General features: G+C 42.4%; 1 protein-coding gene across 6 annotated transcripts in view; it reads right to left on the bottom strand.

Annotated features, from left to right (window-relative positions):
• tet3 (tet methylcytosine dioxygenase 3) overlaps positions 1-24,311 on the bottom strand; it is a 535,430-nt gene that overhangs the window by 438,522 nt on the left and 72,597 nt on the right. Inside the window, exon 2 of one of the 6 annotated variants that reach the window (XM_041209407.1) lies at positions 5,594-5,718. The exons of the other annotated variants lie outside the window; for them this stretch is intronic. The gene's annotated coding sequence lies outside the window, so the exon portion shown is untranslated. The remainder of the gene's footprint in view (positions 1-5,593; positions 5,719-24,311) is intronic. 6 annotated transcript variants of the gene reach the window in all.

Genomic DNA, 24,311 nt, shown 5'->3' with positions numbered 1-24,311 from the left:
AGCTGCAAATCCAGGATAACAGCTGGATATTCTGTAGCATGTGAGTCATCCCTGACTTTGCCAAGTCTTTCCATCACCTACAAGGCACAAATAAGGAGACTGATGCAATACCCTCCATTTGCCTGAATGAGTGCAGTTCCTTCAACACTCAAAAAGCTAGATGCTACCAAGATCAAAGCAACCTGCTTGATTAGCACCTCATCCACCACCTTAAACATTCACTCCTTCCACCACTGTCACACTACAAGATGCATTGCAGCAACTCACCAAACCTCCTTCAACATCATATTCAAAACTGGTGACCCCTATCACCTGGCAGAACGAGGGCAGCAGGTGCATAGGAACACCACCACCTTCAAGCTCCCGTCCCAAGTCACACACCATCCTGACTTGGAAACAAATCACCATTCTTTTATTGTTGCTGTGTCAAAATCCTGAAACTCCCTACCTGACTTCACCACAAGGACTGGAGCTGTTCAAGAAGGTGGCTCACCGCAACCTTCTCAGGCATTTAGCGATGAACAATAAATGCTAGTCTTGTCAGTGACGCTGCAATAGACATAAAAAGCATTAGCAGTCTTTGTAAAGACTACTAACATTTAAATTTACTTTCACTGTTTGGAAGCAGCTTTCATTCCACCGATATGTTCTGCACACTCTTCCCCATTTCTCAGCAAGCTTTCAATGCTCAGCATGGGTGTGAAGCCAGCCCACACTCGTAAATGAAGATGGCAATGTAGAATCAGCCAGGGTCAGGATACTGTCGTGTTAATACATCATCTGATCAAGGCATGATCGTTCTCCTTTGAAGGAGTCACATGTGCTGTGGATAAGGGGGCACTGGTGGATGTACTGTACTTAGCTTCCCAGAAGACATTTGATAAAGTGCCACATCAAAGGTTATTGCAGAAAATAAAAGCTCATGGTGTTTGGCATTGATAGAAGATTGGCTGGTTAACAGGAAGCAGACAGTTGGCATAAATGGGTATTTTTCTGAAACAAAAATAAAAATACCTGGAAAAACTCAGCAGGTCTGACAGCATCTGCGGCAAGGCATACTGTTTTTCCTTAGTTCTGATGAAGAGTCATTCAGACTCGAAACATTAATTGTATTCCTCTCCACAGATGCTACCAGACCTGCTGAGTTTTTCCAGGTATTTTTGTTTTTGTTTTGGGTCTTTTCCTGGTTGGCAGGGTGCAACGAGTGGTGTGCTACAGGGATCAGTGCTGCGGCCTCAACTTTTTACTATTTATATAAATGACTTGGATGAAGGGAACAAAAGAACGGTTGCTAAATTTGTTGACAACACAAAGATAGGTAGAGAAGTAAATTGTGAAGAGGATGTAAAGAGACTACAAAATGACATAGATAGGTTAAGTGAGCAGGCAAAGATCTGGCAAATGGAGTATCAAGTAAATGTAAAATCGTTCATTTTGGCAGGAAGAATAAAAAAGTTTATTATCTAAATGGTGAGAGATTGCAGAGCTCTGAGATTCAGAGGGATCTAGGTGTCCTAGTGCATGAATCACAAAACATTTGCAGGTACAGTAGGTAATTAGGAAAGCTAATAGAATGTTATAATTTATTGTGAAGGGAATTGACTACAAAAGTAGGAGGTTATACTTCAGTTGTACAAGGCATTGGTGAGACCACATCTAGAGTATTGTGGACAGTACTGGCTTACTTATTTAAAGAAAGATGTAAATGCGTTAGAAGCAATTCAGAGAAGGTTTACTAGGTTAATACCAGGAATGGGCAGATTGTCCTATGAGAAAAGGCTGGACAGGTTGGGCTTGTATCCACTGGAATTTAGAAGAGTAAGAGGTGACTTAATTGAAACCTTTAAGATCCTGAGGGATCTTGACAGGATGTATGTCAACAGGATGTTTCCTCTTGTGGGAGAATCTAGAACTAGATGTCACTGTTTAAAAATAAGGGGTCACTCATTTAGGACAGAGATGAGGAGAATTTTTTTCTCTGAGGATTGTGAGTGTTTGGAACTCTCTTCCTCAAAAGGTGGTGGAAACAGAATTTTTGAATATTTTTAAGGCAGAGCTAGATAGATTCTTGATCAACAAGGGAGTGAAAGGTTATCGGGGGTTGGCAGGAATATGGGGTTGAGGTTGCATTCAGATTGCCATGACCTTGTTGAATGGCGGAGCAGGCTCATGGGGCTGAGTGGCCGACTCCTGCTTCTAATTCGTATGTTCGTATGATAAATGTATGGATTCAGGAAGAAATTCTTTGTTTTATCTTTTATACAAATATATGGCATGAGAAATAATAGTTATATTGTGGTACATTTTCTCAATTTATTTGACCTGAAAATTGGCCTCATTAGTACCATTAGTGAACATTGTTTTTATTAAGTAAAAAAAATTACTTTTTATGCTGATATTTTCAGCTTCTCTGTGTGATTCCTTACATTGTGCATTATGAGACACAAATGCTGGCATGTGAAGACTCCCACCTGAATGGTGCAAAATCTTTAATCGATGATAATAAATTGCTCTTTTTAGATAAACTGAAAAGCATTTTTCTAGACTGGATTCACTGCACAATTCACCATGGTTGACCTAGATGGTAGGCAATAGGTCTTCTGATAAAAGCAAAATACTATGGACGCTAGAAATCTGAAATAAAAACAGAAAATGCTGGGAAAACGCAGCAGGTCTGACAACATCTGTGCAGAGTGAAACAGAGTTAACATTTTGAGTCTTTTATGACCCTTCTTCAGAGCTAAGGAGAGGTAGAAATGTGATGTAATTTATACTGTTTAAGGGCAGTGGAGCAGGTGAAGCTGGAAAGAAGGCCAGCGATAGGTGGGGGTTAAGGAGAAATTGACAAGGATGTCAAGGGCAAAAAAGACAAAGTGAGTGTTAATGGTAGTGTTAAGGGCTAAAGGAGGTGCTGATAGTGGCATAAAGGTAAGAAAGCAGAATGTGTTAATAGCAGAACAAGAGTAAGCACTCTATGAAAAAACAGCATGGAACAAGTAACAGATGGCCCCTTTTGGGGGTGAGGTGGGGGAGGAGGTGGTGGTTGGGGGAAAAGGATGGAAAAACTGATAAAAAGGGGATAAATGAATGAATGAATGAATAAAAATGAAAATAGGTGGATTAAAAATAAAAAATTTAAAAAGGGGTGTTAAAAAAGGGGTGAAGATGGAGGAGAGAGTTCATGATTTGAAGTTGTTGAACTCAATGTTGAGTCCGGAAATCCTTATCTTCATCTTCTGGTTAAGCAGTTTATAGCTTTCCGGACTTAACATTGAGTCCAGCAACTTCAGACCATGAACTTTCTCCTCTATCTTCATCCCTTTTTTGATCCCCCTTTTTAAAAATTATTTTTATTTTTTATCCACTGATTTTCATTTTTATTCATTGTTTTATCCCCTTTTTACCCCTTTTTCCATCCTTTTATCCCAACCACCACCCCCTCCCCCACCCCACCCCAAAAGCCCCTTTTGTTCCATGTTGTTCTTTCATAAAGTGCTTAACCTTGTTCTGCCAATAACACATTCTGCTTTCTTACCTTTATGCCACTATCACCACCTTTTTTAGCCCTTACCACTACCATTAACACTCCCTTTGTCTTTTCGTCCATGAAATCTTTGTCAATCTCTCCTTAGCCCCTACCTATCGCTGGCCTTCTTTCCAGCTTCACTTGCTCCAACCCCCTTAAACAGTATAAATTTCATCACATTTCTACCTCTCTTTAGCTCTGAAGCAGGGTCATACAGGCTCCAAACATTAACTCTGTTTCTCTCTCCACAGATGCTGCCAGACCTGCTGCATTTTCCCAGCATTTTCTGTTTTTATTATGGGTCTTCTGATTCCTGGCTTGTGACTAAACCAGCAGACAAGAATGACCGAGAATGATTTTCCTTCTTATTAGTATGCTTTTCTTTTTCTTTTTGTAAGGTAGGACTAAACCTCTGCTTGGCTTTCATGTATGCTAACATGGCTAGGATAAAGGAACACCATGTTGACCCTGCGTCCATAAGTCAGCTGCGCCTCAGCTAGTAGCACTATCACCTCCATGTCAGAGTCTGTGGGTTCTAAACTGATTTCTGTTTTTGGGAACTTATTGTGTGCAAATTAAATGCTGCTTTTTCTACATTACAATAATGACTATAATTCAAAAATACTTTACTTGCTGTATTTTGTTTTGTAGTGTTTTGAGGTCATGAAGGGCACTATATAAATACAAGCCTTCCTTTGCGTTCCATGGAACAATGCTTTGGAACTTGTGCAATGATATAGTTTCTAAACTGAACTACAATTCAATACTGGTACAAACTTTGCAATATAAATGGGATAATAGTGATATTTTAACAGTTATGCCTTGTCAACAAACTTTATACATCCCGGACTTCAGGAAAACAGCAGTGCCAACTCTACTCTGGAGATTATGTATCAGTTCTTACTTAAACAGTAATCAGTTTCCTTAATGACTAACCATAGTTTCTATTCACAGATCAGGGGACTTGGATCCCCTACAGTTAATTCTTTGTCATTCACTCTAAGCAAAGAAATCCTTATGAATAACAAAAGGAAGAGGGTTAACTCTTCTGTTGATTGACGAGACTCAATTGTCAATTTCAGCAATAGTAAACTGGGAAAGCAGCAGTTGGCCTCAAGGCATACACAGGGCTACAGTTGCCTATTTATAGTCTGTTCAGTTTTATAAAAATACTTCAAGATTGCAGTACAGAAGGTAAAGTCATTTCTTACTAATGTGACCTCATGCCCTTGATAAATCATTGCACTGTGTGCAGGAGTCATTCACTATTATGCAGTATCCAGGATAGGCTTTGTTGTGGGCTTCTCAACTACCATCATTTCTGAAACTCTGTGATCATTTTGACAGGAGGTACTTTTACAGTGCAACCAAATGGCTATGCTACTATCTGCCTTCCTCTGCCGCAAAAAAGATAGGTCACCTTGCCTTTTATTCCCTCTAAGTAACTAGCAGAAATAGGACAAATTCAGTCATATTGTCAGGTGAATTAGAATGACTGGACCTGAAACTAACAGCCTAGTAGATAGTCCTTGGTTCTGTTGAAGAGTCATACAGACTCGAAACGTTAACCGTGTTCCTCTCTGCAGATGCTGTCAGACCTGCTGAGTCTTTCCAGCTATTTTTGTTTTTGTTTTGGATTTCCAGCATCTGCAGTTTGTTGATTTTAGCCTAGTATATAGTTTGTTAACCAACTGTCTGTCTCTGATCAATAACCAAGAAGCATAAAAATGTAACTTATGCTGCAGGGTTGTTTCTGATATAAATCTAGCATTGATTCAGCTCCAAAATGAAATGTTTCATGCAAACCTTTAGTTTAATTACTCTACTTCCAATTTCAGTGCCTTGTTAGAAGTGAGACTTCAAAACTAAAAGCAGTTAATTTCGTCCTGAAAATTCAAAGGTAATCTACATTGAGATATTGTGCTTTCTGGCATGTCTCCTGTTACTTGTTTTTGAAATTCTTTCCATTAAAATTTAATGATACTACCTTTCCCCATCATAATGATGTAAAATATTGCCACTTCAGCTTATGGCTTTCATACCAAAACGACAGCAGTGTTGACTCACTGTAAATGCTATTGTGGGGTTGCTCTTTGATCTATGTTGTTTGTCTCCAGGCAACAGCGAATGCAGTGTGATAATGTGATGTCAATTCTTCAACATCCATGCGACAATTCCAGCTAATGGCTGTGCTATGAGAAACATAGAAGATAAGTCTAATCTTAGCTAAAGTTGAACTGAACTGTACTAGAAATTGCTCTGTGTAAGAGTGTAGACAGAAATGAAGACAGTCGAATGGACATTTCTGTGGCACACATACTGAAATTGTCAAACAAAGGTCTCCATAATTACTTTATATGTTTGAGGAACAGTCTGTTTGCACAACTCCCTCTTATACATATACTCACATCTCTGGTCATTTGTTACAAGTTGATGCAAGTAAAACACATGCTTAAACTATGTAGGTTTTCTAATCAAACAAGCACCAGCACAATACATAAAGGCAGTATTTTTGCACTGAGGATTGCTGCTCAAATCTCCACCACCTCTCCTCCCCCAATATAAATGCAAATATCCACCCTCATTAGAATTCTTGCAAGTGTTTAATCATCATGCATTGTTAGGCCACTCGACGTTCCAACATTCATTCATCATTATCACCTTAGCATCTTGTGGTCTTCTTACTGTTGTCAAGTGCAAAATAATGGTTATCTTTGCATTGTTAATAGCCTCAACACTTACACTTGTTTACATTGAATATACCAAGACTGCAGAGGTAATTATGCACTGTCAAGGATCTTCATTGAATACCTCAAAACTCAACTGGAAAAGCAAAAGTTCTGTCGAAGGGTCATGAGGACTCGAAACGTCAACTCTTTTCTTCTCCGCCGATGCTTCCAGACCTGCTGAGTTTTTCCAGGTAATTCTGTTTTTGTTTAGGAAAAGCGCAAGGTTCACTCATGAAAGGCAAGAAAATGTTGTTTGTCATAATTAACAGATAACTGGTGAGGTTACAACAAATATCTCATTCGCGCAGCACCGAAACAATACTTTTAATGTAGCTCAGGATGATTCAAATTGGGAGCATCTTCCTGGTTACAGGTTAACCCTAATTTATTAAATAGATTGAGCAAGCTTCACGTACTTCTTGAATTGCAATTTCAGGAGATTTGCATTACATGAATTTGTTGGTCAATGAGTTTTTCAAGTATGTAACGATACTGGGGTATGTAAGGAGCTAGATGGAGCATACCATTGTATTCTCCAGCAACTGGAGGAAAAAAACCTGTGCCAGGAACAAAGGTTGCCCAGTAAGTGAGAAGCAGGAGTCTAATGCCACACTTCTGGATGTAGTGCAGGAAGTAGTTTAATAATCTAACCAGGTCAGGAAAAGTGAATGCAGATGCACATTAACCTACATTCTGCATGGACATTATTCCATGCCCTCACCTTGCCAACCTAAGCATACTCCATCGTATCAAAGGATGGGATGGAGCCAGGGAACCACCTGGTGCCGGTATTTTCATCACGCCCACACTACCCCCACCTCCTCACTCAATGGAGGCATCAGTGAACTGAGACGCAGTCTTGGAATATCTCAGTTCAATTCTTTAACTTTTTTTTCTTGTTTCCAAGATTGCATATTTGAATTGCCCTTTTGAATACTGAAGTTGAGATCATGCATGTGAGTCCTCATCACTCATTCTACTGCTGATAATGAAGTGGTTAATTTAAAAGTTTTTGACAGACACACTGAGCATACTTCCAAGTTTTCCGCACAATATTGGACTCTTCTATTCCCTTCATGTCTTCCATTTAATATTGGGGCTTGAGTCTGCAGCAGTATAAACTTCAGGTGTTGACAACCCCACAGATTTTCAACAACATTCTTGGAATCAGCTTTTAATACACTCGAAAAACTCAGTGACACACAGCAAATTTATATAATGCAAATCTCCAGACACTTTCTTCTCCAGGGAAACTGCAATTCAAGAGGCACTGGTGAGACTTAAAAATCTAGTCCATTGTTGGGTTTTACCTGGTTTCCTATACCTCACAAGCCAAGTACAGATGTTGGCAGGGACAGAAGTGGAGAGTCCACTCCAGCTCTGTTCAGTTGGACATAGATGCTGTCACCTGCAGCTGTCAATGCAGAGAAGGGTCATTGAGGAGCAGCAGATAATATGTGATGAGCTTTCCAAACACACTTACCGTAATTGCAGAGAGAAGGAAAGAGTCAGTTTCAGGCATAAGTGGATTGTTGTTGAAGGCCATTGAGATGATGTGTTCTTCCCTGGATAGCCAGGGCAGTGCTGCGAAACATCAAAGCCTCCAATCAAATGAGTCCATTGACCAAGATCATGTAGATCTGGATGCCAACATGCCTGCCACCTTAAATACAATGCCTTATCCTTACAGTGTTACATTGATCTGAAAGTGTTTTTGAGCACAGGCATAATGGTGAAATGCAGCTGGGCCATGAGAGGGATGATGGTGAAAAGGGAGGTGGAAATGGGGACTCCACTTCTTACACTGCCACTTAACCCCTACATGCTGTCTCATCTCCTGGTATGTCAAATCTGCCTCCACAAAGATACAGGTGAAACAGTCTTTGTGGGGGACCCCTACTTGCTCCAAAAACCAGAGAACGTTGGCTAAGAACTCTTTGGCAGTCAAATGCAGGGGTCCAAGCAGCCTGCTTCTATCTTCGTTTAGGAGTTGCACTGTGTAGTATAAAGGGTTAATAGCTATTATGCTAATAGCTAATATACATCATCAGTGATGTCAGATCACGTGTCATTGGAACTCAGAGAGAGATGGTTCTGGAAAAAGCTTTGTGCTTATCTACCCCTGTATGTCATTATATATAGCTAATAAATGTTTGAAAGTTCCTGAGGTCTTTTTTCCAGTATTCTATGTTAAACACACCCTCGAACCGTTTTTGATGATACTTCACACTGTGTAAGAAGTGTAAGAAAAGGAATAGTAAGGCTTTGCAGTTGCACAGGTACATACACATGGGTGTATGAGACAGTGTTGTGTTGTTAAGTTTCTGTTTCTCAGTTAGGTCACATAAACATTATTCTTTTGCACTATTTTCCCATTCTTTCCATTGTTGGGCACTGGATCGCAAGTCACTTTTAAACTAATCTGATGATGAATGACCGTGAATTGATGGGGGCCAACAGGAGGATATTTAATGGGTGATTAATTGTTTGCAGGAATGCTTTGTGTCAGTAAATCAGCAGGGGGTGGGGGGAGGTGTAGCAGGAAGAGTGGTTGTTGCGTGTACTTAATGACATGATTCCACCACTACAATCTAAGTCAACCTCAAACTTAAAAGGGCATCTCTGGCCTCCTGAACAGCAATGTCATCAGCTGAGGGTGCTTTATACTCATTACTATCCTTCTCCTGGTCTTCCTCCTTCTCCCCCTCCAAATCATCGGAGAAGGATCTGAGCTCTTCGCTTTGTTCTTCCTGTAGGCCCAAACCTCACTCCTTCAGAATGTGTGGAGCTCAGGACACCACAACCATTCTGGAACCCATGGCTCGTACATACTGAAGGCCACCTCCAGATTTGCCTAAACACCCAAAGTGTATCTTCAACATGTCAATGGTCTGTTTGCTCATACATCTCATGATCATATGGCATTCATTGTAGCATTGTTGCACTTCATTGATTAGGTTTTTGATGGGTGGTATCAGTCAAGTTTGAAATAGGTATTTTGATCTCCTCGCAGCCACCCCTGAGGTATGCTTGCAGGTGCAAAGATATCAGGAAGCTTGACAGCAGCAAGCTATTACAGGAAGAAAGCATCATGGCAACTCCCTGGAATCTGACACTCATGTGCATAAATATTTTTTGTGGTTTCACACCACCTGCACATCAGAGAAAAGTCCTTACAGTTGACAAATACTCCAACATGATCCAGTGGGGTGGAGCCATAATTCTCATTTTGTGCAATCAATGGCACCCTGCAGAAGTCAGCCAGAGCTGCAAACCTGATCTCCAACTCCTTCTAACTGGCACAATTGCAAGTAAATTTGATATAATTGCCAACCCCAAAGCCAACAAGCAAATGTCCTTTGCATTTGTGGATCACTGACTGGGAAATTCTGGACATGTCTCTGGCAAAGCCCTGGAAAGATCCAGAGACACAAAAGATGTGTGATGATGGCTTTGACAGCCACTGGTGAAGTGTGGGAGTGGGTGGTCTTCCAAGAGGTTGCGAATGTCTGGTGCTATGTGATGCAACAACCAGAGACTTCTGAGACACTGCTCTTCAGGATGCTGTACCGCTGCCCTTAGATCCTGTTTCATACATATTGTATGCTGTGAGCTGCACTCCTCTGCTGCTGCCTTCTCTGCTGTTCCCCTCTCATCTGTGTAGCTACAGGCCTATGACTAGAAGACTGCTGGTGTTTTACTCCTCATCTGTCAACGAAAGTGCCACCCATCCTGATGTGATAGAGCAAATCTACTCAGTGTAGGAAGTAACTGTAGTATAAGGACCTGACACATAAAGGGTTAACGTGGGACTGCATATAATACCGTCCACACAGTGTTGTAAGAGAACAGAAGACCTGCACATAGGGGTCAGTGTAATGTTGGACAGAGCTGTGTGTAGAAGCAAGCATGAAGACAGCTCCTAGCTTAGACCTTTACCGTACCTATGTATATTGTTCCGGACAAGCAGAAGGTGTTTTGAATTATTTTTAGAGTATGTGGTGGCATGTTTTCCCAAACCCTTTGCTTGTGTGATCCAATTTACTAATAACCCGCAGCTAACCTGCGTTATAATTAATGCATAAGGTGAACTTATTTCACATCCAAAGCCTGGGGGAGGAATGTTCACAACTTCCCATTCTCTACACACAGACACACACACACACACACAGTAAAAGGAGGAACAGAAAAAGGAGTTTTACAACTATGGATAATAACAGTACAAGAACCACAGAAATGAATCTTAGTTCACATGATTTCAAAAGTCCAGAGTCAGAGTCCAATGAGGAATTCTTTCATGTAGGAGTCCAAGTTCAGCTGGCTAAAGACCAGAGTTGTAGAATTTGTTTTACAGTTGGTGCTGATACTACAAGATGAAATAGACACACAGAGACTGGGTCAGTTCTGCAGGTGATTTCTGCAGGTGATGGTAGGAAATCTTCCAGCATACGCAGGCTGTTGTTGTGCCTGGAGGGCTGCTTCTTTGTGGTTCGCCAGTTGGATGTTAAACAATAGACTGCTTGTGAGGCTGAAGATGCGATGTTAAAACTGTCCAAAAAGGCCAGAGGTTTGGGTTATGTGACATGTCGCATTAATAGTTAATTGCAGCTTAACAATCAGTTCTGTGCTTCTGGCCAGAATTCCATTGTTCCTCCTTCGGAGAGAGACAAAGTGGTTATTAGCATCTCTTCCAGTATAATGAGTTTCATCTCTCTCTTTTGTGATTGTTTTGGTTGAGGGCTCCATTTCATCTGCACTTCCTTTATTTTCGCTGATTATGAGGGATCTGTACAATGGGGTGTGAGATTCCACAGACTGAGTGAAGAATTCTTTTGTCCTTGTAACTTCTAGCGGTAGCTCCCAGAACAAAGGGCCAGCCCAGTGGTTGTGTAATTTGTAGCAGCCATCCTTTTTGGAAAATCCATTTTTTAAAAATAGCAATAAGATTGAAGTTTTAAACGTACAGTGTTGGATTTCTTTTCATGTCGTAGGAACCCAACAATATAGCCTCTAGTAGTTAATAAATAACTGTCAAACTACCTAAGACTACGAATACTTAAAAAAGACCTACAAACTATGCCCAACACTTTACAACAGTAACCTTACAGCAAAACTACTGTAAACAACTTTTCCCACCAGTAGGTAAGAAATCAACTATTCTTGTGTATTTTGAACATTTCTTTTTAAACACTTCAATCACAAATGTTTTTAGGTCTCACCTTAGACTCAGGCCAAAATTAAACTTTTGCTTCAGGTCCTTGAGGCATTTCAGCTCCTATGCACGTGACACCTCTTCTTCAAGTGATACCAAAATATTTCCTTGGCAGGCAGTGGTGTGCTATGTACAGGTCTTGTGACCACTGTGGATAGCATCCCTGCCCCTAAGCCTGAAGGCTTGGGTTCGAGTCTCACTCCAAGTTTTGATGGCCATGGAAGGTGTTCATATTGTGGCCAAGCAGGCTGATTATCAACCTCTAAATCTTTTTACTCCATGTGGCAGGAAGCAAAAGCAGGAGAGTCTCCTGGTCAGCATGCTTGGTGCAGAGTGGCATCCCTCAAGCTATAACCTCTGGCAACAGGCAGGCAACCTGTTCCAGGGAAATCCACCTATGAAAACAGATATAAGCCTGTGCTTTGTCTGCTTCACGTGTCATTAGACGCGGGAAGCTTCTAAGAGTAATTCAGCAGTGGGCTCCCTCTGTGTGTCAGGTTACATAATTAATATTTCCTCACCCAGAAAACTAGGTCAGGTCACGGTGTGATCAGGACAACAGACAGATATCCAGCTGACAATGGAGGGAGTGAATGTTTAAGGTAATGGTGGGATGCCAATTAAGCGCACTGCTTTGTCCTGGATAGTCTTGAGATTCTGGAATATTGTCACAGCTGCAGTCATCTAGGTAAGTGGAAAATATCCATCACAGTTCTGACTTTTGCCTTGTAGATGGTGGACAGGCTTTGGGAAATCAGGAGGTGAATTATTCGCTGCAGGACTTTCAATCCCTGACCTGTTCTTTTAGCCACAGTATTTATATAGCTGGGCCAGCTAACTTTCTGATCAATGGTAATTCTCAGGATGTTGATAGAGGGGGATTTAACGATGGTAATGCCATTGAATGTCAAGGGGTGATGGTTCTCTCTTGTTGGAAATGGTCATTGCCTGGCACTTGTGTGGTGTGAATATTATTTGCCACTTTTTAGTTCAAGCCTGAATATTGTCCAGGCCTTGCTGCACTTGGGCATGGTTGAGTGTGAATGTTGCTAATATCTCCAACACCAGCTTGGAACTTTAAATGCTTAGAAGTTCATAGCCATGGGTCTTTCATAGCCACTGGTAACATCATCATCACCTTGCTCTGGGGTTGGAGTTGTAGCTACAACAGTGGGTCTCATTGAGGACCTCCTTAGTGAAGTGTAGACCTTTCAAATATTGGTCTTTGCTGATGTTCAGAAAGGAGAATTGATGCCAAAATATCCTGAGCAAATATGACGTCCTACTGAAAGCACTTCTACTCCTGCACCGCTTCCTTCTTCTAGCTGTTTGTCCTACTCTGCATGGCTTCTGCTCATTGATCCAGTTATGCGCTATTCCAATTAGAAGGCCTACTCATGCACTCATATTAGGGGGCAATTGGTTTGTGCAGAAGGTTTGAGGTTAGCAAAAAATGGTTCAGCACCTGTTATACCATTACCTGTAGGACTTTTGAAACAACTGTTGAAAGTACCAAAAACATGGAGAATTGTAGCAACAGCCAGAAGAAAATCAACCAACAACTAACTTGTAAATAGTTGATAATCATTTTAAATGGTGGATTGGGGAGTTGGTCTCCTTCTTGCTGTTGAACATGTGTTCAGCTATTTGAGCTTAAGAGAGAACGTCAGCTGGAGCATTGAGCTCCAGAATGACAGTGACAGCATTAAACCAGCATTGCACTCTGACTGACTTCATGATCTACTTTGAATACTTCCAATGGACATTAACTCCTTACGCATTAATGTCTTTACTAAGATGGCATCAAGCATACTTTGTGTCAAAGTGTGCATACTTGTGTCAAACAGATGCCAGTTTGGTACCCTCAGGGCACTTAGAGCACCCAAAAAGCAGGCACTATTGAGTGCAATTTCTTGCCCATACCTTTTTTGGATTCAAAGGTTCCACTGCCCATTTTGGAAGCTGGCCTTTGGTTCACTGGAAAAAAGACTTCAATATTTGTTTTTTTAGCTAATTTTTTCAAGTTAACTAAAGACCTAAGTTGTTTCATTGATAGCCTAGATAGTGAGATCATACTTGACATGACACCTCATCAGTGGCAGAACAAGAGTTCATGTAACTGTTAGACAAGATATTTCCAAAACCGAAGTGAAGGGAAGTAGACATGCCCTTGGAACAGTAACCCCAGGCCCCCCACTCATTTCATTACATACATGTGGCACTTTAAGTGACAGCCTTAGGCTAATATCTGAAAACAATTTAAATAATAACACTGTTCAGGCATGTAACATCTTAATTAGATAATGTTTTGAAGTTTTAAATAGTTAAGCCATAGGATTTTAAATTAAAGAAATTGTGCGTATTTGGATGTTGCATTCAGTTAAACTGTCACATATGGTAAACTAACTTTAAAGTTAAACTAAACTTTACAATCTTATTTCTAACTGAAAGTACTGAAACAGTTTCATAAGCATAATATATAAGCGAGTAACAAACAAATAAAACGATAGCTCAGAGAATAACCAAAAGCTTAAAAATTACTTTGTGTTACCCCTTGAAATATTTTGTCTTTCAGTTGCACTTAATACTTTCTCCAAATACACCATATTCTCAGTTCACCATGAAGTTTTTATGCCACCTAGCTGCTGATATTCCAATAAACTGGATTAACCAGCGCACCCAGCACTATGGAATCTGTTTTCACTATGATAGTTGCTGGACTGTAGAGAATTAAATGGGAAGAAAAACCTTTGTACACCAAGATTGTGGGTGGTCTGTGCCACATCTAACAATTGAATACCTCTGAAACAACTAATCAGCTTAATGTACTGCATTTATTGAAACCAGACTTTTTTTTTTAACTTGATTTCCCTTGTGTTAATTTCCCTGAAAATATCAGAAGTGCCAAGACTATATCTGGCTTTCAGGCTTCTTTGACCACCAGAGTGTTTTCAATTAATATAACTGCTTTTTAAGCTAATGAAAAGGTCCCTGATATATTTCAGAATGTGTAGTGCTGCAGATAAAAATACAAATTTAAAGAGTGACCATCAAAACCTGAGAAGTTAACTTCCATAAAATGCCAACTATAAGTTCAAGAATTCCAATGTTTATAACATCTATTCACAAATAGCATCTTTCAGAAAACCTGCACATGAATTATACTTAGACTAAGCAAAAATGTCTTTCCCATACCCAAGTGAGAGTCAGTGTGTGTGGAACAGAGCCTCAGTGAGAGTCGGTGCATGTGGAACCCGTACACCAATGGGAGACAATGTGTGTGGAACCGGTATACCTATGAGAGACAGTGCATGTGGAACTGTACCCCACTGAGAGTCAGGGCGTGTGGAACCCGTACACGACTGAGAGTCAGTGTGTGTGGAATGCACCCCAGTGGCAGCCAGTGTGTGCGGAACCTACCAAGTATAGTAACTAGTATTTCTTTACTTGAAGGACTAGGGGCTGAATTTTTGGCAGAGCTCATAGATACATTTCAGTGCACGAATGGCCATACTTAGTTTTTTTAAGGAACTCTGATTTTCCTCTGCATTCCTGATCTTACAACATTTTTCTCTGACATTTTTTGTAAGTTTGGAATGCCTAGTGTGCAAAACGCAAACCTGGCCCTGTTGAAGTTGGATTCCCCAATTTAACTGGGGGACGAAAATTGGATTTCCTCCTGCACACCATTTTCACTTGGTGGTGTGCGGTTGTGGAAGCCCATTAAAAGCTCAGTTGTTTGAGAGGTCGTGAAGAAGATGAAAAACCTGATAGGGAGTCTGGAATATTCTGAAAGGTAAGTGTCAAGTGTCATCATACCCTCAAATGTCTCTATGAGGTGCTGTATTGTAATTTAGATGTGTTTTAATTCAGTGATTCATTGTAGGGAACTGTCCATCAAAGCTAAATTGACCAACCTTGTGTATTTGTTTACATGCATTGCGGTACTTTTCCAATGAAAAATGTATCAAAATATCCTGTCTGCCTGTGCTGTCATCTTTTCGACTGTAATTTAAGTGGCACTGGCTGATTTAAAAAAAGCCTGGTTTTGATGCTTGAAAAAAATCTAACTATCTGCTTCTCTACATTGATTAAAAGGCACTCTGCTTTGAAATTGAAATGAGCACCTGTTCTTTCTTTCCCAGAGAGTAGTCTGTTGTTTGAACAGCTGTAACGATTATCAATGCTTGACTGAGTTTCAAGTGCTTATGGGTTTCAGCACTGCAGGTGTTCCATTCTCCTGAGAATGCATATTTTCAAGAAGTTGTAATAACAAATAGTGCTTTTGACGTGGTTTCTGGTTTGTTGACACAAGATAACAGGATTACAAGGTTTTTTTCACATGCCAAATTGCATTTTTTTTCTCAGATTCAGTGATATGGAGGTTTTTATTAGATGGTGAGAGCTTCATTTCCTCCCACCGCTCCTCCAAGGAATGTAAAATATTTTCCATTGATATTTCATGGAATCTGAAGACTGTACACAGTGCATACTGGGTGAGTAGCTATGCAAGATACATGGATGGCAGAGGGGTAACATTGATGATCTAAGGGGGCATGGAAAATACATGTGGGCATAGAGGTGGCATGGGGCAGCACAAGCAGGGGATGTGGGCAAAAATGGTGTGTAGGAGGAAATCTGATTTTTGTCCCCCAGTTAAATTGGGGAACCCAACTTCATGGACATGGTCTGGCATGGGAGTGTTTCGAAGGGTGAGAGAAATGAGAGGTGAGGTTTCGGAGGCCTTTAAACACTGTTGGGAGCTGGGATGCTGTTATGGAGAACCAAGTAGAACCTTCCAACTGGACCTCCTCCACATCCACACTCCTCCAACACTGGTTTGTGTCTCACAAACTGCACTGCAAACCTGACCTTGATGTAAGAAACAAAAATGGCATGTGAAGTCACACATGGTTCGGGTGTGCAATTTGCGAGTCGTGCAAGTGCACAGATCAGGTTTCCCAAGTCTGGGGGAAAATCTGTTCTAATGACCACAGTAGACTAAAAGTACAAAGAAACAAATACTTTTCCATTTTACAGGCTCATATCCCTCCCAAACAGTAACTAAAAGAGTTTGAAAATTTCTGAGACCCTTGAACTTGTCTGTCTGAACTCGATTTTATAATCCTCACCCTCAATTTCATGTCCCTCGGCTCTTCCTATTTCTATCAACTCCTCTAGCCCTACAACTCTTTGAGCTTTCTGTGCTCTTCCAATTCTGGTTCCTTGCCCACCTCTGATTTTCTTCAGAACTCTAAAACTGGTACCTATGCCTTCAGCTGTATAAATCTGAAGCTCTGGAATTACCTCCCTAAACTCTCCACTCTCTATCTCTACCTCTGCCTTTAAGATGCTCCTGGAAAACCACTTCTTTGCTCAAGCTTTTGGCTCCCTGTTGTCCTATCTCCTTCTGTGCCTCAGTGTCAAATTTTGTTCAATAATGCTACTGTGAATCGCCTTACAACAATAGACTATGTTAAAAGTGTTATATAATGCAATTTGTTGTTGAACAATAAGATTTCCAATAACGCAGCTCTAAAGGGACATGTGACTTATTCAATGTTTCAATGTGCATCATTACAACATTGCAAATGCTGGTCTTCTCCCTTGATGCAGAGACAGTATTCAGTTAGGTAGAGTAGCACCTCTTATCCCCTTTGCTCAAATTGATGATATTTCACAAAGCATTCAGACAACAAATTTAGATCCTGAACACTGTGTTGTCCAATAAAGTTAATAACGAGCCAAAGGTGTGGCAATGATGACACTGTTTTTGGCTATATGCATTAATTTTAGTTGAAATGGTTTACACACAAGTAAGTATACTTCACAGACATATGTGTTCTTAACAAATATCAACTGCCATTCAGTAACTAAAATTGTAAAAAAAAACTTTAAACAATCAAAAAATAGTTGCGCATTTTGCCTTTCATTTTACCATTTTACCAACAAACGTGCAAAAAGGTGAAAGTACAAATGCATAAGCATGAGACTAAGTATTGAGGCCACATTACCAACAATGGTGACTTTTAAAAAAATTTATTCACCAGGAATACAATTAACCACATCAGGATTCTCAATTAATCTCATGTGACTATGGCTAACTGGACAACACTGACATACTGCTTCATCCTCAGGATTGATGGTTTCACTTCCCTTGCATTACACATAGAAGCACAGGCAGAGATCAATCCAAAAATGTTTAAAGAACATGGATGCAGTGCAAGAAGGCATTTAATGGTCTGACATAAGTTGTCAAAGTGAGTTCATCTTCAAATGTCATATACCACCGACTGCACCATGAGCCTCATCCACCTACCAACAATATGTATCAATCATTACTCAGCCCTTCGTTCCATATTTATCTCATCCTCACACAGTTAGTACAGTTGCAAAACTCACACCCACAACTTAAAGCTCATACAAATTGGCAATTATTCATCATGACAGCCACATCACCAAACATACTGCAGGACACCCACTGGCACACTTAACTCGTTCTTGCAGGGGAACATGACACATTATTGGAGGCAGCAGGAACAGACTGGAGGAGGACAGGTATGCCTGGATGTTTAAACTCCCATGGAGGAGATCTTGCTAATCATAAGAAAAGACATCACTGAGGCTGTGGTCACTCATGGAGCTGAGGGTGCGATGATGCATCTATAATATTTATAATATAGAATTGGGTCAATTCGTAGTTGCTTCAATTTCCTTTATTATGGAGCAGATCGTTCTTTTCATAATGTATCTCCACATGCAGCCCTCCTTCTCTGATCTCACTTCCCTGATCTCACTTCTCCCTTATCTTGAATTCAGTAGTAATAAGTCCACTGAGTCTTAGAGGGTTTTTTTTACAAAACTAAATTAAACATTTATTAATAAAAGAAATAATTTTAAGCACATACATAGGTCTACAAATTACTACTATGATAACTCCTAGCTCCCCTAATTGATCTAACTCCCAGTTACACGTCTGTTAAGGAAACAGTAAAAAACAAGATAGGTTTAAATAGACCCTGGACAGTGATATTTAAAATGAATTCTCTTAGCTTAGGATCCTGGAGACAACAGCTTGGTACATAGAGGCTGGAGGCTTTTCACACTTGTTAGATCTTAGAATTCCTTCCTGCTTACACATAACCTCATCTCCTTAATCATGTTTCTCCCTTTTTAATGTAAATCCCATTGTTCCAATATGTCCTTCCAACTTTACTTTTTCCATAATATAAATCTTTCATAGTACTCATATTATCAGAAATCTTTGGGAAAAATAAACGCACTGCTTGGCTTAGCCTCTGTTGGCTTTGAAATTCACAACTCTGGTTTAGCCAAAAATGCAAATGTTCTTCACACCTCACACCTCACATTCTAAAACTTCAGCCATGTTTATGTATTTAGCATTTCAAACCTGGTTTCCCTTCTGATGCATCAAAACACCCAGACCAGCTGTCTGTAATTCAGTTAAAACCCATACACATGCACCTACACACAGAGAAACAAACTCAATCCCCACTATTAACTTACCTTTACAATAACTTACAATAATATTATGGAAATTATTATATTTTCATGACAATGGGCCATGCTGTTTTTTTATATTCTGAAAATGAGAAGGGGATGTACTGATCTCAGCAATAAGAAGTCCATTGACACTTTTGGGATTTTAAAAATTAAAAGTTAAAGTTTTATTAATAAGAGTAAAAGAAAACTTAAGCATACAAGAGTACAGTTAAACTTAGTCTTACAAAATATTCCCCCAAAGAGACTCTCTACTTGGTCAGACCCATAAGTAAACACCTTCCAGGCAACATTCTCTTAAAGATGTTTAATTATTAAAAATCCAGTAATATTACTCAAGGCAAGCTGCTGTAGCTTCAATAAAGGCATACCACATGCAATGTAACTTTCTTCCATTCTGCTGTGAAAACCCAAACTTCTGAATAAAACTGTATTTTGCAGCCTAAGACTCTTCTGGCTTTACTGGATGGTTGGTTCAAACTGCATTCTCTCTCTGCCATACCTCCAGCTATATCTTTACCATAAACAGAAGGGATGAAGAGACACTGTCACTCGCAGCAACAGAGACTGATGCAGCATATTTCAGACGCTAGGATAAGGTGGGATCTCTGTGTGGTAAAAAACCAGGCACAAGCATGCTGAGCCCAGGGTGGGGGAAAGGACCACATGTGATAGCTTTCTGGAGAGCAAAGTTATGCTCACACACTGTTGCAGAGGAGCCAGGTGCATACTTTGATGGACCAAACAACAGAAGGCTGATAAGTGTATATAACCAACTGCTTTGTGCACTGTATAGCCTGCAAGAAGCCTGCACATAATGACAATGAGCATGGAGATGTCAGTAACAACTTGGCACACAGCTTTGCGCAGATCTTGGAGCTCATCCTTTACAATATAAAATAGGTGGTCACTGCCATTAGCATACCTGCTAAAGCCACCATGATACAGCATTTGTGGCCTGTATCACAGCTTTCATTGCAGCACAAACAGTATCTATCAAAGATCTACATACTATAGTGGAAGTTCAACTTTTGCCATCAGACTCTTTTGCCAACAGGTCTACCACTATTCAATGAGACTTCCAGGGTCTCACATCAGTCCATTATTCTATTCTCCAACAGATCACTTGGATCGCTGAGGTGTCAGCCCAGGAGAATGGCAGTGGTGCATGGAACATGAACTTGCTGTCCTCTCTCAGGAAGAAAGTTTTCCTGTTCCTACCTCTGCCACCAGTGGCTTTTTTATTGTCCGTCAGCCAGCCAGCCCAGATGACCCAGGCCAAGATGTTTTGGTATGAAGTCAAACCTGCCAAGGTGCAGAGCTGCTTGAGGTCACCCTCTGAGGCCATCTATAGCATCCTCAGTATCCTTACAACTTTCCACCACCGCATAGAAGTCAGCCATGAAGGGAATTCACAATGGTGATTAGTTTATTATTGTATCCATTATGCAACAGTGAATTTATAAATTGGATGGGAATGTGTATTTTCGGGTGGCTTTTATTTTTGTGTTGTCTTGAAAAGGGCGATGTGATGGTCAGTCATAGAGGAAAGGTGAGGAATGTGGGACTGTTGGTGAATCGGGAGGTATGGTTTATGTTACTAGTATCACTCGTGGGACAGAACTTTACGTCCCGCAGGCAGATGCGCACCCAAACTGATGCTGTTGGGTGAGAGTCCCAATGTCATCGTAATCACCCATTATTTCGGTCAGCGGGTGCCAGAGCTGCGACTGCCATTAATTAAGAGGCCACTTAAGACCATTGAAAAGCCAATTGACGGCGATTTTGCACTCGTTACATGGGCAAAACAAGCAGGTGACCTGCTGACAATTTCAAAAACCTCATCCATGGGCAGGATAAAAAGGGTGAGCAGCATTGCCAGTGTCAGTAGTGAGGAGTTTGGTACATAGTTTGCTGTTGGTGACATATTAGGTACTTGGCAGCTTCATCTCTGTTCAGGGCTTCACTGTTAGCAGTTCCAGGCTTCATTTCAGGACTTATTAGTTTTTTCAAGGTCCCAGGAGGATTCAGCCGCGTGGACCCTTCCAGGTATCAGAAAGCCTTCCATTGCCCTGGTAATGGTGATTGTGGTCTCCGCTGGTGGCACCTCCTCTGAGGAGGAAGAGAGGGGCAGATGGGAGAGGAGGTCAGGTGTACCACTGCAGCTTCCAGGGAAGGGACCTGTGTGAGGAGAGGCGCAGGCACAAGGGGCGCAGGGCCAGGTCCAAGGCGAAAGGCAGAAGACACCACTATCCTGCTGCCAGATTTTATAAGTGGCAGTGCAGCTACCTCAATATGTCTGAGGTGCAATGCTGAAGGAGGCTCTGCCTCTCAAGGGACACAGTAACCTCCATTTGCCAGATGGTTTGGCCTGAGATCAACTCTGACTGTGTGGGTGGACACCCCATGCCAGTGGCTCTGAAGGTCACAGTGGCCCTCAACTTCTATGCCTCTGGCTCTCTCCAAGGGTCAGTGTGGGGATCTGTGTGGAGTCTCACAGTTTCATCAAGCTGGTGACAGAAGCTCTGTTCAGGCGGGTACTGACCTTTATTCTTTACCATACGGACAAGGCCAGCCAGGCTGAGCAAGCCAAAGGCTTCGCAGCGATTGCTGGGTTCCCCCACGTCCAGGGTGCATTCAACTGCACACATGTGGACATCAAGGCGCCAATGGGTCAGCCGGGTGCCTTTGTCAACAGGAAGAGATTCCACTCCATGAACATGCAGATACTATGTAATCACAGGATGCTGAGTCTGAAAACCTGTGCAAGGTACCCTGGCAGCTCCCATGACACTTATACCTTGCGACACTCCCAGGTGCCGAGGCTCTTTAGTGCTCCAGCCCAACTGGATGGATGGTTGCTGGGTGACAAGGGCTATCCCTTGAAAAGGTGGCTCAGGACGCCTCTCTGCCAGCGAAGAACAGAGGCTGAGCAGTGTTACAAGTCATGCCTCCGCAAGGGCGGTGATAGAGAGGACCATAGGTCTTCTCAAGATGGACTTCAGGTGCCTGAACCGTTCAGGGGGTGCACTACAATACCCCTCAGAGTGGGTGTCACTGATAGTGATTGCATGGTGTGCTCACCACAATCTGGCACTGGCAAGGGGGGACCCACTGGAGGAAAAGGATCTCGACACAGCTGCACAGGCCACAGATGATGAATCCAGTAGTGAGTCAGGAGAGGAACACATGAGGAGAATGCTGAGGGTGCGGAGGCAGGCCTCTGAATCCTTCAGGACACCAGGGACGTCTTGATCCAACACTCCTTCAGCTAGGCTGTCAAAGGTCAGCTTCAGCCTCATGCCAGGGCTGCCACCTCCATCCCAGATGTCTGAAATGACCCTTATATTTGCACCCAAGTTCCACTCAATGCCTGTGCAATAAGGTATCAAGCCACTCATGTCCAGCATTACATACTGGTGTACCCTGCACCAGAAAGAAAAAAATATGAAGCATACTCAGGCCATCAGAACCAAAGAAAATTTAATGTTATCATCACATTGAAATCATTATGACATTACAGTTACTGGTGTTGATGTCCACACCAGCAGACATATAAGCCAAACATAAATGAACAGAAAATCACCCGTGAATGCCCCATTCGTGCTCATGGTGCCTTAAACTTACGTTTGAGAGTGCTGCGTCTTGGTGCCCCCCACTGCCGCCATCCCCCCTCCGCCTTGCTGGCGATGGCATTGGAGGCAGCCTGCTGACTCTGGTGTCTTGTTAGCCTTGATGACCTTGGCGGTTGTCCTCTGGCCAGTGGAGCCTTTGCTGGCCCCACCTGGGAGGGAGCGGCCAGTGCCCTGGCTGCCATCTCCCCAGTCTTCGCAGCCACATCAAATGCGACAGTCACTGGCAGAGGGGCGGAGGAGCTGCTGCGATCATCCAGAGCGCCCTGAGAGGAGCCCGCAGAGAAGACACGCAGCTCATGCACCAACGTGAGGTTGCTCTGGACCTGCCTGCTCACCATGGATGGATGGGCACCTAGCTGGGATACTGGGTGACTAATCTATCTTCCACACTGGCACTGACCACCTGAGATAATTGCCTGTGAGGGATTGCAGGTCCAAGTGCAACCCCAGGAACCCTTCATTCTGTCCCTGGAGCTGCCTTTCCATGAGAGTTGCCACTCTCTTAGTGGAGGAGGCAGTGCGCTCGGCCATGAGGGTCAATACCATGCTCACACCTCCACAATGGAGACCATGGCACACAGACCCTCATGGATCTCCACCAGATACTCCAGCACATCCCACTAGACATCCAGCATCTGCTGCCTACGATTCCAGAGACTCATCATCTGCCTTCAACTGAGCATCATCCTGGTCCCCAGCAGCCCAGTAGCTGCTGGCACCTTGGGCACTCTCTGCCTCCATATGCAACTCAAGCGAGTGTGAAGTGCCCTCAACAATGTGCACCGACATTCTAGCCACTGATCTAATGCCTTCTGAGCTGCTGGTATGTGCGCTGGTGCCTGCTTCAAAGAGCGGGTGTGACGCAGGTGCAAGTGAAACCCAGTGGCCCTCCGACCTCGGGGGTGGCCCATCAGTGCCCACAGAGCAATTGCGTGCTGGTGAACCTAAAAGGGAGAACAAGGACATCCCATTCGTTAAAGTCACTTCACTGAGAAGGTGCATGCCAGGCACCCTGGTGAGACAACGGAGATCTGCATCATGGTGCCATTGTCTTTCAATGATCAATGGGGACTCTAGGTTTGAGGCTCCCACCAATGAAGAGACTACATTAGAACGGGTGCACAATCCGAAACTCTCACCTCTGTGCTCTTACCTTCGTCGGGCACCCCCACCTCTCCACGCCCGGTTGCATGGGGACCGTGCCAACTCTCAAGGTCTAGGGCGCCCTCCTCGAATCTGCTGAGCAGCAGCAGGTTGGGCAGGCCTCTGCCTGTATGTGCCCTCTCTGCTTGGTTATGGCTTGTCTTATCCTGAAAGGACAGAGGAGCATTGACTGGTCTACTCTCTACCTCCAGTGCCATTGCAGCCAACCCCAGCTAAGGAACACCTCGCAGGGCACATCTGAGTCGTAGCCCTCGAACCGCAAGGCACTCAGTCGAAGCAGCTAGGGCTCACCCCCTTGACCAGGTCTGTCGTCACTGACAGTTGGCAATCAGACTCTAGCACCCCTGAGGTCCACAGGGGGATGGCCAAACATTAACACTTCTGCACACTGATTCATGCCAACACAGTACTCACCCATCCTTAGCACAGCAGGTTATTGAACTGCTTCCGGCACTGCATCCAGGTGTGCTGCATCATGTCATGGCTGCTCACCAGTGCTACCACTTCCTCCCATGCCCTCTTTG

Source organism: Carcharodon carcharias, chromosome 17, assembly GCF_017639515.1.
Source record: "Carcharodon carcharias isolate sCarCar2 chromosome 17, sCarCar2.pri, whole genome shotgun sequence".
NCBI lineage: Eukaryota > Metazoa > Chordata > Chondrichthyes > Lamniformes > Lamnidae > Carcharodon > Carcharodon carcharias.
The sequence above is the reverse complement of the archived record's forward strand: the minus strand, read 5'-3'. Positions and strand labels throughout refer to the sequence as shown.